The 22,674-nt window shown below is 39.8% G+C and overlaps 2 long non-coding RNA genes across 3 annotated transcripts in view; both read left to right on the forward strand.

The window, feature by feature from the left end:
• Positions 1-2,587, forward strand: part of LOC115940308 (uncharacterized) — a 13,453-nt gene extending 10,866 nt beyond the window's left edge. The window contains exons 2-3 of the long non-coding RNA XR_004075069.2: positions 1,504-1,636; positions 2,242-2,587. This is a non-coding gene — a long non-coding RNA (uncharacterized LOC115940308). The remainder of the gene's footprint in view (positions 1-1,503; positions 1,637-2,241) is intronic.
• The window catches only part of LOC145722453 (uncharacterized), a 388,135-nt gene that overhangs the window by 291,817 nt on the left and 73,644 nt on the right, over positions 1-22,674 (forward strand). The window contains exon 5 of one of the 2 annotated variants that reach the window (XR_014146754.1): positions 7,822-7,884. The exons of the other annotated variant lie outside the window; for it this stretch is intronic. This is a non-coding gene — a long non-coding RNA (uncharacterized LOC145722453). Of the gene's footprint in view, positions 1-7,821; positions 7,885-22,674 lie in introns of those variants that run through there. 2 annotated transcript variants of the gene reach the window in all.

Below are 22,674 nucleotides of genomic sequence, written 5' to 3' on the forward strand. Positions count from 1 at the left end.
TGGTGATCTGAAGGGGCACCTGCACCCCAATGTTTATAGCAGCAATGTCCACAATAGCCAAACTATGGAAAGAGCCCAGATGTCCATCGACAGATGAATGGATAAAGAAGATGTAGTATATATATACAATGGAATATTACTCAGCCATCAAAAAATGAAATCTTGCCATTTACAATGATGTGAATGGAACTAGAGGGTATTATGCTAAGCAAAATAAGTCAATCAGAGAAAGACAATTATCATGTGATTTCACTCATATGTGGAATTTAAGAAACAAAACAGAGGAGCGTAGGGGAAGGGAGGGAAAAATAAAACAAGATGAAACCAGAGAGGGAGACAAACCATAAGAGACTCTTAATCATAGGAAACAAACTGAGGGTTGCTGGGGGTGGGGGGTTGAGGATGGCGTAACTGGGTGATGGACACTAAGGATGGCACTAAGAGTGTATTATAAGACTGATGAATCACTGAACTCTACCTCTGAAACTAATAATACACTCTATGTTAATTAATTTAACTTAAATAAATAAAAAGAAAGAAAAATGCTATCATCCAAAATATAGTTTTCTGGGATTTGCCCCTTTTACCCAACACTGTGTTGCCCAGTTTCATTCATGTTGTTGTATATAATGATTGTTGATTTTCAGTACCACATATCATTCTATTGTATGAATATATTGCAATTTACTCTCCTGTTGATAAATAGTTGTTTCCAGCCTTTTAAAAAATTATAAACATCATTGCTATAAAAATTGTTATGCCTCCTGGTGACACATGCAAAGTGTTTCTCTTGGTTGTACACGTAGGAGTAGGATTGTTGTGTTGGGGAGTATACAAATATTCAACTTTGTGAGGTATTTAATACCAAATAGTTTTCAATTCTCTCACAGTTTACAAGAATTCTACTTACTGTCCATATTTGGTATTATTACAGGTAAATTTCGCCAATCTAGTGGGGGTAAAATGTTATATATCTGCTTTTTACAGATGGAAGAAGGAGTCATCTTTACTTAAAGCTCTTTATTTATTTTTTAATTTTTTTATTTTTTTAAGATTTTATTTGTTTATTGACAGAGAGAGACACAGTGAGAGAGGGAACACAAGCAGGGGGAGTGGGAGAGGGAGAAGCGGGCTTCCCGCCGAGCAGGGAGCTCGATGTGGGGTTTGATACGGAGCTCGATGTGGGGTTTGATACGGGGCTCGATACAAAGACCCTGGGATCATGACCCCAGCCGAAGGCAGACGCTTAATGACTGAGCCACCCAGGCGCCCCTGCTTAAAGCTTTTTAAACTTCCTCTTCCTTTCTATATTAAAAGCTTGGAGCCTCACTTACATTACTGTGCCTGGGAGTTCATTTGAGAGAAAGCATTTATTTGTGAGATAGTTTCTGTTAATGGTATAGAAACTGAGATGGCATGGAGGCTGCTAACTGGGTAGTTTGCATGTTGCTTTTAAGTTGACCTTGCATACACAAACTAAAATTTCTTGTTAATACTCTACAGAAATGGAAATTACATTCTTGAATATTGGCCCATCACAGATTAATCTGATCTTGAGTTCACACCTATCTGCAAAACTATTTTAAATAAAACCTTTCTTCAATTTGTTGATCTGGAATATTTCCACAGAATCAAGGTTAGTAAAGATATCTTTGTGTATTTCTTTTTAAAAAAGATTTTATTTATTTATTTGGCAGAGAGAGAGATAGCTAGAGCAGGAACACAAGCAAGGGGGAGTGGGAGAGGGAGAAGCAGGCTTCCTGCTGAGCAGGGAGCCCGGTGCAGGGCTGGGTCCCAAGACCCTGGGATCATGACCTGAGCCAAAGGCAGACACTTAACCATTGAGCCACCCAGGCTCTCCTCTTTGTGTATTTCTTTGTATTTTAATTGTACCAAAGAGATCCAACTTACCTTCTTTTGATGTGGTTACATTTACATGATATAACACAAATTAATCTCTCAAAGGAATTTTAAAACTCCAAATGATCATCTTACTACTGTTACCCACTGAATTGACCTACACATGTCAGCCAGGGAAATAAGTCCAAACAGATGGTGCTGCTACACTGTGCCCTAAAATGTGCTTTTTTTTTTTTAATTGAAAAAACCATCTGGTATATAAACAATTTTCATCAATAACTAAAAACATATGGAGTTGAAAAAAGAGAATTCAAGACAAATAGCAATATATGTGTATATATATATATATATTTTTAAAGATTTTATTTATTTATTTGACAGAGACTCCGCGAGAGCAGGAACACAGGCAGGGGGAGTGGGAGAGGGAGAAGCAGGCTTCCTGCCGAGCAGGGAGCCCGATGCGGGACTCGATTCCAGGACCGTGGGATCATGACCTGAGCCGAAGGCAGACGCTTAACGACTGAGCCACCCAGGTGCCCCAATATATGTATATTTTAAAGAAGAACTTTTATAGCCCCTTGTGTTTATTGTCTTTAGAAACAAATACCAGTTTTGTCATTTGTCTATTTTTTTTCTTGCCTTTGAATAAAAGATTTTTGAAGGAAGGGACTGTGTATTTGTTCTATGTTTCTTATGTTTCTTTATTATATTGTTAAATATAGTGTCATATCTCAAAGGGGAACTCAGAATATTAATAGAGTGCAAAAGTCCCCACTGTACCATTAATATTTGTTGACTAACAAAATGACTGAGTGAATATTCATGACCAAACCATAAGAAAGCTGCAGTTACTTTCTTTCCTATGGTACAGTAGCTATTATTGGAAATAATCATTCATCAGGGTGAATACATTTATGCCAGGTGAGTGTTTTTCAACCTTATTTATATAGCTAACGCTGTATTCAGTCAAGTTGCTGTCAGCCATTGGTTTCTTTTAAAACCAAGTGTTAAGCTTCATTTCCTCATTCCCATGATGCCAGATACTCACTTTCTGTATTGATCAAGGGACATCAGGTTCTGCTGAAGTAAGACTGACTTCCTGCCAAAGCTCCCTCTAAGTGAGAGCTTTTTCTTTGTATTATGCTGTGTACATGAGCTTTTTGCTGTTGTTGTTGTTGTTTGCTTTTGTTATTTTTTAAGTGGTGATCTATAAGATGGGGCAAATCTAGAGGTAAGTCTTTACTTCTCACATGGATTGCTACGTCCTCCCTGTAATAGGCAGCCTCCAAGATGGGCCTCGGTGATTCCTGCTTTCTGGTGTTCACACCCTTGTATATTCTCCTCCCATGTTCTATGTGGGTTACTCTGTATAACCAACAGAATGTGGTAGAAGTAGTGGTGGGGCAATTATAAGATTAGGTTATAAAAGACTTTAAGAACCGAGGGACCACAGGCTAAATTAGAACCTCAGATAGTTCTTTAAGGCACTTTTTCTGAGACTGGGAAGTACCAACCCAGATCCTGAGCCAAAAAGGCCCAAGTCTTTCTTGGACCTAGAAAAGTAAGAGACAGAAAAACTTACATACGTAAATAGAAGTAAGTTGGAATTTCACTAAAAGATAGTGGGAAAAAAGGAGAGCACCTAATGAAAAGAAATGAAAAACTCACAGAGGCTACCACATGGTTGAACCTTAAAAACATACTAAGTGAAAGAAGCCAGTTACAAAAGACCAGATATTGTATGATTCTATTTGTATGTAATGTCCAGAATAGGCAAATCTATAGACACAGATGGAGAGTTGCCTAGAGCTGCAGCGGTGGGGGTGCGGGGAGCTTGGGGTGTGATAGCTTGGTTCAGGGTTTCTTTTAGAAGTAATGAAAATGTTTTAACATTGATTGTGGCAATAACTGCAAAACTCTGTAAATATACTAAAGCCATTCAACTGTATACTTTGAATGGATCAATCATATGGTATATGAATTATATCTAAATAAAGCTGTTTAAAAAAAGACTACAGCTTCTGTCTTGGGCTTTCTATCTCTTCTGTCACTTCCATCACCCTGGAGGAAGCCAGCTGCCATGGCTTGAGGACACTTAGACCACCCACTCATGGAAAGGCTTATGTGGCAAGGAAATCTGTGAATGATATTTACTAGTTAATTTGCAGTTTCCTATTATGAGTGATATTAGGCATATTTAATATATTTATTTTTTAAAGATTTATTTATTTATTTGAGAGAGAGAGAGAGCAAGCAGGGAGAGGGGCAGAAGGAGAGGGAGAGAGAGAATCCTCAAGCAGACTCCTCACTGAATGTGGAGCTTGTCGTGGGGCTTGATCCCAAGACCCCGAGTTCATGACCTGAGCTGAAATCAAGAGTCGGCCGCTTAACCGACTGAGCCATCCAGGCGCCCCATAGCATATTTAACATGTTTAAAGGCATTTGTAGGAGGATAACAAGAGATATAAGCATGAACTCCATATTCAATGACATTAGGAGACGTTTTTAACTCCAGGTTATAGTACGCGAGGGCTAAAAGTGGATGGGGAAATGATGAAATGACTTAAGAAGCCAGAGAATGGTAAAACCTAGGAACTGCAGAGGAAGAAGACACCAGTAACAAGCAAACAGATTTGTCCCATGGAACCTGAGAAAACCACAGGAATTGGAGGGGTGAAGAATATATGCAGGCACACCTCAGAGATATTGTGGGTTTGGTTCCAGACTGCTGCATTAAGTAAGTATCCCAATACTTTCTTAACCAGTGCCTGTAAAAGTTATGTGTATCCTATACTGTAAGTGTACAATAGCATTATGTCTAAAAAAACAATGTACATACCTTAATTAAAAATACTTGATTGCTAAAAAATGCTAAGCATCATCTGAGCTTTCAGTGAGTCATAATCACTGATTACTGATCACCGTAACAAATATAATAAGGAACAAGTTTGAAATATTGCAAGAATTACCAAAATGTGACACAGAGAGGTGAAGTGAAATTTTTCCAAATGCTACTGGAAAAATGGTGCCGATAACTTGGCTCAACACAGGGTTGCCACAAACCTTTGATTTGTAAAAAACACAGTATCTGCGAAGCACAATAAAGCAAAGTGCAATAAATCTGGGCTCTATCTGATACTCACCCCCCCTTCTCACCCCAAGGAGTCAAATGTTTCCTTTCCCTCACCAGGCAGAAGGAAGTCACCTTCTCTGGAAAAACTGAATTAGGAAAGCTCTGGACTTTGGTATCAGGCTCTGAGGACTGGGTATGAAAACAAGGGTATGGGCGCCTGGGTGGCTCAGTTGGTTAAGCGACTGCCTTCGGCTCAGGTCATGATCCTGGAGTCCCGGGATCGAGTCCCACATCGGGCTCCCTGCTCAGCTGGGGGTCTGCTTCTCCCTCTGACCCTCTTCCCTCTCATGCTCTCTGTCTCTCATTCTCTTTCTCCCAAATAAATAAATAAAATGTTAAAAAAAAAAAAGAAAACAAGGGTATGATATGAAGACATAGAAGTCTGTATCCTAAACAGGACATTCTGCTCTTTTCCCTACCCAACTCCAGAAAGCTTGCAGCCAGACTGTTGTGATCTCCAGGGAGGAAATAGGAGGATTTGTCTCTGGAAAACTGAACTGATACAGAGAAAATATATATACCAAGAATTCCTAATTAGAAAAAAAAGCCAGCTTCATAGTATAATAGATTTCATAACATATCTGGGGTATAACCACTTTTCCCCACCTTCACTTACCACCATCCTGGGGCTTGCTACTACCATTCCTTACTTAGACTCTTGCAGCATTTTCCTATCTGCTCACCTACTTTCCTACCTTTAACCCTAGAGCAAATTTTCATCCTAGTAGTCAGAAGAAATCTTTTTATAATGGATGTCGGATCATGCCACTTTTCTATTCAAAACCTTTTAGTGATTACAGGTCTCAATCAGAATAAAAACCAAAGTTCTTACCATGGCTTACAGGTCATACATGATCTGTCTTCTCTGCCTTCTGCCTCTCTAACCTTATGTTCTTCTAGTCTCCATTTTGTTTACTCTATGCCTGCCATATTGGCATCCCTAAAAATATGGGCTCTTTCCCATTTCAGGGCCTTTGTATTTGCTCTTTTCTCTACCCAGAACCCTCTTTCCCCAGACATTCTCTTGGCTAGCCCATTCACTTCCTTTGGGTCTTGCTCAAAAGTAATCTTAACCGGGGGGCACCTGGGTGGCTCAGTGGGTTAAGCGTCTGCCTTCGGCTTAGGTCATGATCCCAGAGTCCTGGGATTGAGCCCTGCATTGGGCTCCCTTCTCAGTGGGGAGCCTGCTTCTCTCTCTCCCTCTACCCCTCCCCCTGCTGTGCTCTCCCTCATTCTGTCAAATAAATAAATAAAATATTTTTTAAAAAGTAATCTTAACAGAGAGCCTTCCCTGATCACCCTATATTAAATAGCATCCTTCTTACCATCATCTTAACTTGCTTTATTTTCATCATAGCATGTAATTACAGATGTTATTTATTTATTTGCTTAGTTGTTTATTGTATATCTACCTTGACTAAAATGTAAGCTGTTACCAGCAAAGACTTTTTCTGTTTGTGCTCACTGCCATATCTTCAGCACCTGGTACACAATAGATACATAATGAAAATTTGTTGGCTGAATGAATCAATCAATAAATCACTCAAAAGTGATGATAATATGCCTTTTCTCTTTTGATTTGTTAATATGGTTAGTTATTACAATAAATTCCCTGATGTTGAACTATTCTTGCATTCCTGATATGATCCTATTTAGTCTACTGTTTAATTTTTAAAAAATGCTTCTGAATTTTATTTGCTAGTATTTTAGTTAATATTTTCTCAGTAGCTATTTAAAAACTGTAGCTTTGTCAGATTTTGTTCTTGTATTTACTTTGGATTGAAACAAATACATGTCTTTTTTTTCCCCCCTCAAGGCAGCCTAGATTTATTTTGTAAGCAGAAGAGAAGAGTTTGCTCTAATTTTTGGAACCAGGATTATTTCAGCCCATATTTTTCTCCACTGTCTGAGGCTGAGGTTCCTCTCAACTTTTTTTTTTTTTAAGATTTTATTTATTTATTGAGAGGGAGAGAGCGCATGAGCAGGGAGAGGGGCAGAGAAGGAGAGGAGGAGAGAGAGGGAAAGGGAGAGAATCTCAAGCAGACTCCATGTGGAGCCCAACACGGGGCTGGATCTCACAACCCTCAGGTCATGACCTGAGCCAAAACCAAGAGTTGGACACTAAACGGACTGAGCAATCCAGGCACCCCCGAGGTTCCTCTCAACTTAAGTCACATTTCCTGATCGTGTCCATCAAAGATAGTGAAAAATTCCCTGAAAAGAAGTTTATCTCTGTCAGAAGATTCTGGCCTTTCCATTTGCTTGGTTAGAAATAGTCTTCTAGCTAACTGCTAAATATAGAGAACAAACTGGTGGCTACTAGATGGGTGAAATAGGTGAAGGGGATGAAGAGTACACTTATTGTGATGAGCACTGAATATAGAGTTGTTGAATCACTATGTTGTACACCTGAAATTAATATAACACTGTAAGTTAATTATACTGTAAATTAAAAAAAAAAAAGGAAATAGTCTTTCCATGACCTTAGGTTTCCTCTCATTACAATCTTTCTCTGGGATAAAGTTTCTGGGAGAGGAGCCTCTGGTTTGAGGTCTGACCCTCTCTTAAACAGAGTGTTGACTATAATTTAACTTTTTTTTAAAGATTTTATTTAAAGAGAGAGAGCATGTGTGCATGAGTGGGGGGGAGGGGCAGAGGGAGAGGCAGAGAATATTAAGCCGACTCTGTGCTGAGCGCAGAGCCCTATGAGGGGGCTCGATCTCACAACCCTGGGATCGTGACCTGAGTCGAAACCAAGAGTCAAATGCCCAATTGACTGAGCCACCCAGGTGCCCTGACCATAATTTAACTTTTTAAAAAAAATTTAGGGGCGCCTGGGTGGCTCAGTTGGCTAAGTGACTGCCTTCGGCTCGGGTCATGATCCCAGGGTCCTGGGATCGAGTCCCACATCGGGCTCCCGGCTCGGCGGGAAGCCTGCTTCTCCCTCTCCCACTCCCCCTGCTTGTGTTCCTGCTCTCGCTGTCTCTGTCTCTGTCAAATAAATAAATAAATAAATAAATAAATAAATAAATAAATAAATTTATTTGTTTATTTTAGAGAATGAGAGAGAAAGAGAGAGAGAGAGTGGAGGGGTAGGGTGGGAGGGGCAAAGGGAGAGGAAGAGAGAAACTCAAGCAGACTCTGCGCTGAGTGCAGAGCCCAATGTGGGGCTTGATCTCACATCCTGAGAGCCCAACCTGAGCCGAAACCAAGAGTCAGATGCTTAACCTACTGTGCCACCCAGGTGCCCCAATAGTTTAACTCTTAATTGATGACTCAGGATAATTATTAGGAATATCAGTTCTATGTTCTGGCAGAGTGATACCCTCATTGGTGATACAGTAGGTATGTGTGTTTGTTGTGACCTAAAAGATACCCAGACTTGCTGTGCATTTTAAATTTCGTCAGTATTCTAATTTTTGCTGTTCCTTCTTGACTTTTCTCTCAGAAATCAGCATGTTTATTTGTTCCTTACCAGCTCCCATGGGTTTTAAAAATAACACACTTGTTAAAATTGTGCCTAAGATAAAAGTCAATAGGCCTTGAGCCTGAGGAAATTCCTTCTGGCAAAATGAAAGACATTAAAAAGTTTTAACATCTTTTTTGGCTGTTCAGGTTTTTCCTTCATACTAACTATTCTATTCTAGATTATTATAATATTAGATAGGAAGAAGATAAGAAGAAAGGCACTATAGAGTTGCCTGGGTTCAAATCATGGCTAGCTCTGGGCTTTTGGGCAAGAACTGTAACTTTTCTAAGCCTCAGCAAAATGGGGAGAATAATTATATTTACCTCATATGGCTGTTGTATGGCCATAAGTGGTTTAATACATGTAAAACACTTAGAATGATGCCTAGAAAAAAATGGTAAATACTCAATTTTAACTTTTACTATTATTACTATATTCCCAGAGTGGCTTTGCCTGATGTTCTTCTTCAAGTGCCTGATGAACATAGATGAAGATGGTCAAGGCCCTGTTGAAATCTCTTTGTATCTTAAATTTGGTATTATCATTTTACAGTATTAACAGTATCCTTATCACATTACCATTACTCCTTTATAAATCTCCGCTCAGCTAAGCCAGTCTAATTATTTCTCCTAATACATCATGCACATTTGTAACTTTCCCACATAGGGGGATGTACTCTCCTCCAGTTTATCTCCAAATGCTACCCATTCTTTGCATTTTTCATGGAATCTATACTGGATACATCATTCTTTCCCTCTTGAGACTTTGTAACTAAACCTCTCAAGTAAGTATATAGAAGGATGCAAATAAATGAAAATGATGTTATTGAAGAATTATCTTCAATTCTGTATGTGTGCTTGTGTGAAATAATGTACAAACTCTGACATCTTAACTCTTAAGGGTACACGGTGACATGCTGCACAATTTATAGTTACTGTACTGAGACCCCATCACCGAGAACTGCTAATCTAGACTAATCATCTGGTTCTTGTCTTAGGTCAGAGCTCTTGTGTTGTTAACTCATACTATATTGTTATTATTATTTTAAAGATTTTATTTATTTATTTGACAGAGAGATACACAGCGAGAGAGGGAACACAAGAAGAGGGAGTGGGAGAGGGAGAAGCAGGCTTCCTGCTGAGCAGGGAGCCCGATGCAGGGCTCTATCCCAGGACCCTGGGACCATGACCTGAGCCAGCGGCAGACGGTTAACCATCTGAGTTACTCAGGCGCCCCTGTATTATTTTTTCTAATATATTAATTTTATATAATTTTTAAATGTATCACAAGATTGGAAAGTGTTATTGAGAGTTTTACAGCTATGTAACTCAATCCCAACCAGAAGAGAAATTTCTTTGCATCAAGTAGGTAATCAATAAATGTTTGTAAATGAAGGAATTAAAAGATAAACTGGTGATGGGGAAATACTATAACAAATAGTTTCCAGATAATTATAGTGGAAATTTAACAGATCTATTAAGGAAAAAAAGGAATATTCCTATTATTAAACTTGCTGCACTCTAGTGTTCCTACAGTGTTTTATACACATTTTTTTAATTGCACTTACAATGTTGGATTATAATTTATCTTTAAAAATAACTGTCTCCTTTGCTAAACTGTGAACAATTAGAGCACAGCGTCTGAATCTTATTCCTTCTTATAATCTTGGGACACATAGTAGGCATCCAGTTAATGTGTGGAAAGAATAAATGACAGTTGATTTGGGGATTAAAATATTATTTTTATTCCTTGCTAAAAAGGATATATCTCCTTACTCCTTTGTTCTTGAATAGATTTTAACTCAAGTTTCCTTCTAATCCATCTATAGTAGAAGCAATGGGTAAGGCTGGTTGATCATTTTAGGCTAAGAGGTACAGATGACTGTAGTTTGGTAGGTAACTATGCTCTGAGGTCTAGTCACCAGTTAATACTAATCTGATTCACTTGGAGAGTGTTATTGAAAGCTTTACAGCTATATAACTCAATCCCAACCAGTTGAGAAAATTCTTTGTCTACATCAAGTAGGCGATCAATAAGTATTTATAAATGAAGGATTTAATAACATGGTGGTAATAAAGAGATATTATGGGACACCTGGGTGGCTCAGTTGGTTAAGTGTCCAATTCTAGATCCCAGCTCAGGTCTTGATCTCAGGGTTGTGAGTTCAAGCCCCAAATTGGGCTCCATACTGGGTGTGGAGCCTACTTAAGACAAAACAAAACAAAAAGAGACATTACTCTGCTCTGTCACTGATAGACAAGATAATTAGAAGGCCATTACATCAATCTGAGCATGAGGGCATAAGAATCTAATGAAAAGTACTTTTTTATTACTTTGGTTTTGTTTTCTAATCTTAAAGTAATACTTTGATTTGCAACAAGAATTCCAAAATGATTCAATGGGGAAAAGAAGAGTCTTTTCAACAAATGGTGCTGGAAAAACTGGATAGCCACATGCAAACAAACAAACAAATCGAAGTTGGATCCCTACCTCACACCATAGGCAAAAACTAATTCAAAATGGATCAAAGAGGGGTACCTGGGTGGTGCAGTCGTTAAGCATCCAACTCCTGGTTTTGGCTCAGGTCGTGATCTCAGGGTGGTGAGATCGAGCCCCAGGTCAGACTCCATGCTGAGTGCAGAGTCTGCTTAAAGACTCTCTCTCCCTCTCCTTCTGCCCCTCCCCCCGTTCTCTCTCTCTCTCACAAAAAAATTAATAAATCTTTTAAAAAAATGGACAAAGAACTTGAATAGACATTTCTCCAAAGGATATATACAAATGGGCAACAAGAACATGACAAGATGCTCAACATCATTAGTCATTAGGGAAATGTGAATCAAAATCAAAATGAGATATTACTTCACATTCACTGGGGTGATCAGTAAACAACAACAACAGCAAATTAAAAAGGAGGTGGCACCTGGACTGGCTCAGTAGGAAGAGTGTGCAACTTTGATCTTGGGGTCATGAGTTTGAGCCCCATGTTGGGTATAGAGATTACTTAAATGAATAAAAAAAGAATTTAAAACAACAGTAACAGAAAATAACAAGTGTTAATGAAGATGTGAATAAATTGGAACTCTCCTACGTTGCTGATGGGAATGTAAGTGGGTGAAGCTTACTGTGGAAAACAGTTTGGCAAGAAGTTAAATATAGAATTACATATGATCTGGTAATTCTACTCCTGGATATATATCCAAAAGAACAGAAAACAGATGTTCAAACAAAGAATTGTACATGAATGTTCAAAGCAGCCAAAAGGTAGAAACAACCCAAATGTCTGCCAACAGATGAATTGATAAACAAAATATAACCATATGAAATATTACTCAGTCATAAAAAGGAATAAAATACTAATATATGCTACAACATGGATGAAGCTTAATAACACTATGCTAAGTGAAAGAAGCTAAGCACAAAAGGCCAAATATTGTAAGATTCTATGTATATGAACTATCTAAAATAGGCAAATCTGGATACTGAGGCAAGTCAGTCTCTATGGCCCAATAGAGACAGAAAGCAGATTAGTGGTTGCCAGGGACTAAGGGAAGGAGGGTAGGAAATGACTGCTTGGGACCCCTGGGTGGCTCAATCGGTTGAGGGTCTAACTGTTGGCTTTGGCTTGGTCGTGATTATGGGGTCGTGGGATTGAGCCCCATGTTGGGCTCTGCTCTCAGTGTGGAGTCTGCTCATGCTCTCTCTCTCAAATAAATAAATAAAATATTATTTTAAAAAAGGAAATGAGGGGCGCCTGGGTGGCTCAGTCAGTTAAGCATCTGCCTTCAGCTCAGGTCGTGATCCCAGGGTCCTGGGATCGAGTCCCGCATCGGGCTCCCTGCTCAGCGGGGAGCCTGTTTCTCTCTCTCCCTCTAACCCCCACTCATGCTTGCTCTCTCTCTAGTGCTCTCTCTCTCTCTCTCTAATAAATAAATAAAATATATAAAAAAGGAAATGACTGCTTAATGGGTACAAGATTTTTGTTAGTGATGATGAAAAAGTTCTGAAATTGGATGATGTTGATTGTTGCACAACATCATAAATGTACTTAATACCATTGAATTGTATACTTTTTTTAAAAAAGATTTTATTTATTTATTTGTCAGAGAAAGAGAGAGAGAGAGCACAAGCGGGGGGAGCGGCAGGCAGAGGGAGAAGCAGGCTCCCCGCTGAGCAGGGAGCCCCAGGCAGGTCTCAATCCCAGGACGCTGGGATTGAGACCTGAGCTGAAGGCAGACGCTTAACTGACTAAGCCACCCAGGCATCCCTGAGTTGTATACTTTAAAAGGTTAAGTGGTAAATTGCATGTTATATATATTTTACCACGATAAGAAAAAGTAACACCTTACCCTTTGACCCAGGAATTTCAATTTTAGGAATCCACCCAGAGGAAATAATGAGGTAGATATAAAGATATAGTAAAAAAAATGCCCAGTCGGGATAGTCCAGAAGTAGAGAGTTGACCTAGTAAATTATGATATCTCCATAAAATGGAATACTGTGAAGTTATCAAAAATAATATTGGATAATACTTTATGTACCTAGGGGAATGTTCTGGATAATATGTCTAACAAACAGAAACACAAATCACAGAACAGATATAATAATCATCTTTTTTTTTTTAAGATTTTGTTTATTTGAGAGAGAGAGAGTGGGGAGGGGCAGAGGGGCAGGGAGAGGGACAAGCAGACTCCACGCAGAGCCTGGCATGGGGCTGGATATGGGGCTCAATCCCAGGACCCTAAGATCATGACCTGAATTGAAACCAGGAGTCGGACGTTTAACCACCTGAGCCATCCAGGTGCCCCTATAATGATCATCTTTTCAACAAGACAAAAAACACAGCAAAGGGTCTAGAAGGACATACACAAAAAGGTTAGCCATGGTTATTTTTGGCTCCTGAGGTTATAGGTGAATTTTCATAGTGTTCCTTTAATTCCATGTGTATTTTCTAGGTTTTGTGCTTTAAAAACAAGTTACTTTTGTAACTTGAAAAGAATAAACAATGAATATATTTACAGCAAGGAAACTATCCCAGGATCATCATAAAAATCTAGAAAAATAATATTTAAGGAAGCAAATAAAAAGCACCTAGCATCCAACTACTTAATGAGAAATACTGTAATTGTTTGGCATGTTTTCTTTCATATGTATTAGTGCTTACACCTGCACTCACTTTGTGTGTGTGTGTGTGTGAATTAGTAAATTGTATATAGAATATATTAATTAGTTCAGTTACTATACATTAATCACTATAAATTAATATTCAATATAAAAGGACTGCATGACCATTGTAAACGTGGATGAAGAGCAACAGTCCTTCTTCCTTTATAAAAGGCTACTGGTCCCACAGTCCTTCCCAAGACCACTTTCAACAAGTAACTACTAATACTGATATCGTTTCAGAAAGTTTTGATCATAAACAAATATCATACACTCACATACATGTATGTGTATATATGTATGTATACTTCGTTTTACTTAAATTGGATCATAGTACTTAAACTGTTCTGAAATGTAGATTATTTAATAATACATCTTAGAAATATTTCCATATTGTTACATACAAATCTATCTTACTCTCTTTAGTAGTGTCGGGAGTTTCACATAGTATGAATTTACCATAATATATTTAACCAGTCTCATAATGATGGACATTACATTATTTCCAAGATTTTTCTAGTGCCTATGAGAACAGTGGTAAGAGAGCCCATCTGCTCATCTACCTCTGCATGCTTGTCATAGTATTTCTCTAGAAGCAAATGACATTTTTGAAATTTTTAAAAAAGATTTCATTTATTTATTTGACAGAGAGAGAGAGAGAGCACAAGCAGGGGGAGCAGCAGAGGGAGAGGGAGAAGCAGGCTCTCTGCTGAGCAGGGAGCCAGATGTGGGGCTCGATCCCAGGGCCCCGGGATTGTGACCTGAGCCAAAGGGAGACGCTTAACCGACTGGGCCACCCAGGCGCCCACATATGACATTTTAAAGGAAGAAATGATAAGGCTTAGTGACAGGTTGGTCAGAAGCTTGATTTGATCAATTCAACCAAGAGTTGAATTGGGCATCAATTCCTACTAACCAAATTTACAAAACTGAATTATAAACCAGAGCCACTACATTAAATTATACAGAGGTGTATCTGTTTGAAAATAGAAGTTCATTGTCCAAAGCACCCCTTTTCTTGGTTACAAATCATCCAATAACCAGAAAATCGCCTCAAGAATTGGATATTTTTAAATAAGGTTAAATGAACTAAGGGATTTTTTTCCCAAGCTGTGAAGGATTTGAGTCATGCTTCTTCACTGAACTCTCTACCTGTCACACAGATTGCAAGGCTCACATCCTCTGGTTCTCTTAGACAGTGCTGGAGGCATGTTGGTGTATTCTTACTTATCTGCTCCACTTTTTAAAACAACTCTGTAATGAACTTGCCCTTATTACTTGTGATATCAATTTTCATCATTTTGAGCTCTGTCTTATTTTGCACTCGTAGTCCTGGTCCACTGGTTTGTTTCTTTAGATGAAGTTCTGTGCAGTGTTCATACCAGACTGCTCTTTTCCTTTCCCGAGTTCTTTCAGCTTCCAGAAGGGCTGAGGGAGGATGAGGAGCAACAGTCCTTCTTCCTTTTCTCCTTTGTAATCGGTTCTTCATCCACTTCACCCCAAATGGAGAAATCAGTTAAGTAGAACCATCAGGCTTCCCACCCTCTAAGTGGTGACTTGGAGAAGGAAAAGTAGTTTTAGCTTCTAGGGGCTCTCGGCCCAAATTTCTAGAAAAATGGTAGTGGTGGGGGTGGCTATTTCAGTGATGGGTGATTTCTCCAAGGCTAATCCCATAAATATTAAATGCCAATTTTGTGGTGGTAAATGCCACCAAATTGGTTTGCTTTTAAAACTACACATAACCCTGGCAAATATAATTTCAGCTCCTTCTCACACTGTGGTATCCTTTTACTTACACCATACTTTGACAGAGAAAGAATGGAACAAGCTTCATTTTGATTCATGAATGTTGTTTTTATTCTAAATGCCCCATGTGAGGGGAATGCAAATGGACACAAGATATATGCAAATTCACTTGCATACCCAGAGAAGGCAAATGAGGCTTCGTTCTTAGATTCCTTGATCAGGCTCCCTGGGTGAGAAGGCTAAGGAAAGAGGTGTCTGTAACTGAATTACAGAGAACGTCATGTTTGAGAAGGGAGAGGAGAGATGTTGGCTGCCATACAGCTCCCAGCATTCCAGAACCTGCATATGAAAGTGAGTGCAGCTGCCAAGCCAAGGGAAGGAGCTCAATGAAAGAACGGCCTTCACTGGCATGAGGGCGCCCAGGGCACAGAATGCACACAGCAGGATAAAATGGACTCTCCCACTTTTCTGCTTTAGGTCTTGACCCCAAATCCCTGCATGAGTTTTTAAACCACTGTCCCTTCCTGCTTCCTCTCTCTCTTTTACAACCCAGGCAGGACTAGGGTGTGGTGAGGAAGGCACAAAATTTAAGGGGAGCCCAAAACCCCCAGCAATCAAAATAAATAATGTTTTAATGTAATGGTCTTTAAAAATTCAAAATCGGTGCAAAAAATCCACGATGAATAAAATGTCAACATTTTAAGTAAAGACAGAATTCTATCTTGCCGAGTTCTGCCTATCCTGCCTCAGTCACTTCACCCTGAACCGGACCCTGGTTCCAATAAAACTTTATTTGCAAAGCTGGTGGCTGGCTGTAGTTTGCCAGTTTGATTTTTTAAACCACTGCATTATAATATTATTTATTGGATCGCTGAGTTTTGGGGGACACCTCTTCAATTTGGTGCCCAAGGGGAGTGTGTCACTCAGCTTATCCTAGCTCTGGCTCTGTTTCAGCCCCTCCTTTTTGCTTTTTTAACCTTGTAATGATTCTGTTTGTGAACGAGCTCCCTTCCGAAATTGGCTTGATATGAGAACTGGAAATATGCAGGAGGTACTGGTTTTTGCAAAAAGCTTTTCCCATCCTGTCTTCTTTTTTGCCTTCTTTCTCTGAGATCAGTTCTCTGGGAGAACATTCTTTTTTTTTTTTTTTTTTTTACAGATTTTATCTAGGGGCGCCTGGGTGGCTCAGTTGGTTAGGCGATCTTTTTTTTTTTTAAAGATTTTATTTATTTATTTGAGAGAGAGGATGAGAGAGAGAGAGCATGAGAGGGGGAGGGTCAGAGGGAGAAGCAGACTCCCTGCCGAGCAGGGAGCCCGATGCGGGACTCGATCCCGGGACTCCAGGATCATGACCTGAGCCGAAGGCAGTCGCTTAACCAACTGAGCCACCCAGGCGCCCCTCTGGGAGAACATTCTTAATTGTCCTTTCCTGTCCTCTTGCGGCTTTTCTTTTCTTTTCCAGGCAGTGGTTCCTAAATTTCTCCATCCCAGCTATGTTCTGTCATCGTTGTCTCCAAAAGCACCTCAATTCCTGTACTGATTCTAGACAGCTAGAAGAGAGGGTAATTCGCTCTGCTTGCGATAGAGGTTCTTATGCCTGATTCATGTCCATGCACAGGGTGGGCTACGGTGGCTAAGGAAAAATAGACGTGTTTACACCATGACAGAGACCCGTCAAAATGCCCCCCGAGGTACTTAACTCCTGTGCTGTGTTTATAAAAAAAGAATTTATTAATATTCTTTACTCTGGGTTACCTTAGCATTTACGTTCTGTTCTAGGTTTGCATTACAGTGGAGTAATACCACATGTTTTTTTAAACTATGTACATTCAACTCTCCAGAACCGCAGAGAGGGAGGAAAGGAGAGAAAGGGAGGAGAGAGATTCGAAGTTTTGAAGGGAACATTCCCCTGACTGAGGCTACATCCCAGAGTAAGCATGAGAAGGGAGACATGAACCTGTTGTGTCTTTATAAAACTATGTCTGTAGAACCATCCTTTAGGAGCAGGTTTCAGGAATTTTGGAGTAATCTGTCTAGTGTAGTTTTTCGCTCACGTGCTGTTTTAGGAACCAGCCCCCATTAGATGCTATTCCGCGGTGTGATAATGATCATTTGCTATGGTGTCTTGTAAAGGTGTTTTCCAATTGTTTCATGCATTTGAATTCTCTTCCTTCAACCAAGCTGACCTTCTTTGAAAGCAAATGTGAGCTCACAGCTATCACACAGTGTTGCACTTAACCTTTTCTCCTCAGGGCTGGCAAAGAGCGATAGTTAGGACCCCGGGCGCCAGAAGTAAACTGCCAAGGTTCAAACTCTAGCTCTGCCACTTAGTAGCTGAGTGACCTTGGATGAGCTACTGAGCATCAGCTTTTTTCTCATCCATAAATTGGGGATAACAACACGGGACCACACAGGGTTATTAGGGGGATTATGAAGGAGTGTCTGTAACGTGCTTACCCCAGCACCTGGTATTTAGTAGATGCTCAGTAAATATGAACTCTGATCACAATAGGTCCGCAGTGGCATGGCTGCAGGGTGAGGAGTCGCCACTAAAAATAATGGCTTCTTTTTTTTTTTTTTAAGATTTTATTTATTTATTTGAGAGAGAGAATGAGACAGAGAGAGAGAGCACGAGATGGGGGAGGGTCAGAGGGAGAAGCAGGCTCCCCGCCGAGCAGGGAGCCTGATGTGGGACTCGATCCCGGGACTCCAGGATCATGACCTGAGCCGAAGGCAGTCGCTTAACCAACTGAGCCACCCAGGCGCCCTAAAAATAATGGCTTCTGACTAGGATGGTAAGATCCAGGTAGGCTTCCTTCGAACAGACATCTCGTTAGCGTGTGGTTCCGGTTAGGTAGGAGTTTTTTTCATAATAATGTGTTTGGTACAGGTGCCTGGGTGGCTCAGTTGGTTCAACGTCTGGCTCTTGATCTCAGCTCAGCCTTGATCTTAGGGTCATGAGTTTGGGCTCCGTGTTGGAGCCTACTTAAAATACTACTACTACTGATGATGATGTATTTGGTAAATTTACAGATCTGAACAATTCTTGACTTCTAAGGACCATGAAGAGAATATGATATACTTAGAGCATAATGTTAAGAAATAGACTTAAATAAAGTTTGGGTCCCTTTTTAATTTCCACCAATAGTTATCAGTCCTTTGTTCTTCTTTCTAGGTGTTAATGGGAAATAATCTTCCTCCCACCCTAAATAAGCTTGTTTTGCATGTTTAAAACACCAGTTCTGGTACTGGTGCTCACAGGCTCTAGGAGGTTGACAAAATCCAGAAGAGGAGTTTTTTCCTATTTTCTGGATGGTGCTCAGTCCTCATTCTATCAGATTTCTTGGGGGAAAAGTCCCATCACCTTGCAATTATTTTCTCTAACCTCTTGGCAAAAACTAGCAGGGAAAGATAAAAGAGAATCGTGATGACATTGCGCACATTGCCTTTCCCAATCATGGGTTTCCCTGGTAGTTGGCTTTGCAACCTGAAGCTGAAAATTCCCCCATCTTCTACCACTCTTTTCTAAACACTACTTAATATCATTAAAATTGCTTTCTCTAAACCAGAGGATGGCAAACTGGCCTATAGGCCTGCCACCTGTTTTTTTGTTTGTTTGTTTGCAGCTTCAATTTATTTATTTATTTGTTAATTACTTATTTTTTATTATTAACATATAATGTATTATTTGTTTCAGGTGTACAGGTCTGTGATTCATCAGTCTTACACAATACACAGTGCTCACCACAACACACACCCTCCCCAATGTCCATCACCCAGCCACCCTGTCCCCCCACCCCTCTCCCCCACCGCCAGCAACCCTGTTTGTTTCCTGAGATTAAGAGTCTCTTATGGTTTGTCTCCCTCTCTGGTTTCATTCTGTTTCATTTTTTCCTCTCTTCCCCTATGATCCTCTGCCTTGTTTCTTAAATTCCACATATCACTGAGATCATATGATAATTGTCTTTCTCTGATTGACTTATTTCACTTGGCATAATACCCTCTAGTTCCATCCACGTCATTGCAAATGGCAAGATTTCATTTTTTTGATGGCTGCATAATATTCCATTGTATATATATATACCACATCTTCTTTATCCATTCATCTGTTGATGGACATTTGGGCTCTTTCCAGAGTTTCCTGCCACCTGTTTTTGTAAATAAAGTTTTATTGGAACACAGTCATGCTCATTTGTGTACCTGTTGTGTGTGGCTGTTTTCCTGCCACAGTGGCAGAGTTGGGTCACTGCAATGAAGATCATATGACCCACAAGCCTAAAACATTCATTGTCTGGCCCTTTAAGAAAAAGGTATGAACCCCCTGCTCTAGAGGATCTAAAGTTTTCAGCTTTGTATTAGTTATCTATTGATGAATCACAAATTACCCTCAAATTTAGTAGCTTAAAACAACATATTTAGTGTTTCACAATTTTTGTGGGTCAAGAATTCAGGAGTGGTTGGGGCTCCTGGGTGGCTCAGTTTGTTAAGCGTCTGCCTTTGGCTCAGGTCATGATCTTGGGGTCCTGGGATGGAGCCCCACATTGGGCTCCCTGCTCAGTGGGAAGGCTGCTTCTCCCTCTCTTCCCCACTCGTGCTCTCTCTCGTTATCTCTGTCTCTCTCTCTCAAATAAATAAAATCTTAAAAAAAAAATTCAGGAGTGGCTTAACTGGTTCATTCTGACTCAGGGTCTCTCATGAGGTTGTAGTCAAGACTTGGTTAGGCCTCCAGTTATTTGAAGGCTTGACCAGAGCTGAGGGATCCACTTCCAAGATGTTTCCCTCACGTGGCTGTCAGTAGAAGGCATTATTTCCTGGCTAGCTGTTGGCAAGAAGTTTCAGTTCCTTGCCACATGGACCTCTCCACGGGACTACTTGAATGTCCTCACAACATAGCAACTAGCTTCCTCTCACCAGGTGATCTGAACAAGAACGAAGAGGAGGCTGTAACATCTTTTATGATCTAATCTCAGAAGTCACACACCCTTATTTATGCCATACTCTATTTTTTAGAAGGAAGTCACCAAGTTTTGATCCACACGCAAAGAAAGGAGAATTAAGCTTTACCTTTTAAAGAAAAAATGTATCAAAAAATTTATGGACAGATTTTAAAACCACCAAGCTTAATTCCAAACCATTTTTAAGGTTTTTTGTTTTGTTTTTAAGTCCTACGACAGGAGGTGACAAACTTTTTCTGTAAAGGGACAGTTAGTATTTTTGGCTCTGGGCCATATGGTCTCTGTTGCAAGTACTCAACTCTGCATCAGAAAAGTAGCCATAGACAATTGGTAAATGAATGGCCATGGCTGGGTTCCAACAAAATTTTATTTACAAAAATAGGAAGGAGTTTGGATTATGCATCACAAAGTAGAGTTTGCCAACCCCTAACCCAGAAGATTCTTTTTCTTTTTCTTATTTCTTATTTATTTTTAAAAAGTAGGCTCCGCATCCAACATGGGGCTTGAACTCACAACCCTGAGATTAAGAGTTGCATGCTCCACAGGTACCCCGAAGATTATTTTTCAAGAACACATATCAAAGGGTTGAGTCTCACATAAGACATAAAATTTAAAGCCAGAGACATGTGCGTCTTTGACCTTTCCCAAATAGGTCATATGCTCCTCCAGGATAAGACATGCCTTATACTTCTTTTTATTCTCCTTTATCATTTAATAAGGTTCTAGGCATGCAGTTGCTATTTAATTATTAATTGTTATTTATTTTTATTTGTTTGTAAAGATTTATTTATTTATTTCAGAGAGAAAGAGAGAGAGAGTAGGGGGAGGGGCAGAGGGAGAGAGTCTTCAAGCAGACTCCCTGCTGAGCGCAGAGCCAGATGAGGGGCTTAATCTCACAACCCATGAGATCGTGACCTGAGCTGAAACCAGGAATCAGATACTTAACTGACTGAGACACCCAGGTACCCCAATTGTTTATTTTTTTTTTAAAGATTTATTTATTTATTTGAGAGAGCGAGAATGAGAGAGAGAGAGCACATGAGAGGGGGGAGGGTTAGAGGGAGAAGCAGGCTCCTCGCTGAGCAGGGAGCCAGATGTGGGACTTGATCCCGGGACTCCAGGATCATGACCTGAGCCGAAGGCAGTCGCCTAACCAACTGAGCCACCCAGGCGCCCCCCAATTGTTTATTATTTAATGAGTTGATAACATTTCATCATATGAGTATGCTATAATATTGAACCAATTGTTTCTAGTCTTTGATAGTACGAATAAGCTGCAGTAAGCACATATATAAATATAAATATATATATACATATACATATATACACACACACGTGAGTATATTCTAGGACAGATTCCTAGAAGTATAATAGTCAAAGATCACGTGTGCTCTGTGACAAAAGAGTTTCAAAATAAAGTTAAATTACTTCACATAGTATATGTAACAAAATTTCGGGATAAAAAAGGATATAAAGTGCCTTGAACTTTCTTTACAGACTTGTAGTTGCTGTGTGATTTTTTAAAAAAATTTTATTTATTTATTTAGAAAGAGTGAGCAGGGGAGGGGCAGAGGAAGAGGGAGAGAGAGAATCTCAAGCAGACTCTGTACTGAGATCATGATCTGAACTGAAATCAAGAATTGGATGCTCAACTGACTGAGCCAGCCAGGCACCCCAAAGAGTCATTCTTGATTAAAAGAATTACTGTGTGTGGGGGGCGCCTGGGTGGCTCAGTGGGTTGAACATCCCACTCTTGATTTCAGCTTGGGTCATGGTCTTGGGGTTGGAGATTGAGCCCCTCATCTGGCTCGGTGCTCAGCAAGGAGTTTGCTTTAGATTCTCTGACTCTCCCTCTGCCTTCACCCTGCTTGTGTGCTCTCTCTCTAAAATAAATAAATAAGTCTTAAAAAAAAAGAAAAAGAAGAAGAATTATTGTGGCACAGAGGAAGAAAGGGACAGAAATGTACTAGGTACTTACTAAGTATCAGATTCTTTCCTCATGCTTCCAGTTCAAATAGATGTTATTTTCTCTTTCACAGATGAGGAAATATGCTCAGAGGATATATTGACTTTCTGGTCAAAAAGCTGGTAAGTGGTGCTCAGAATTGATCTGAATTGAGGTTTTCCTAACTCCAAAGCTCTTTCTTCTATGTGATGCTGCCTCCCAATGTGCTCAGAATGCATCGATATTCTCAAGACAGAAACATAGAAGATTTCAGGGCACTGATTTCCCTGCATTGGCTTTGTGACACTAAGGAATTTCAGGAAAATTTTAGGCATTGCTCTGTTTTGCTCTGTCCAAGAAGAAAAGAAGTAGGAGCTGTCCATCAGAAAACAGACTTTGCAGCAGG

This window comes from Leptonychotes weddellii, chromosome 7 (assembly GCF_054177405.1).
Source record: "Leptonychotes weddellii isolate Sample4059 chromosome 7, ASM5417740v2, whole genome shotgun sequence".
Lineage (NCBI taxonomy): Eukaryota > Metazoa > Chordata > Mammalia > Carnivora > Phocidae > Leptonychotes > Leptonychotes weddellii.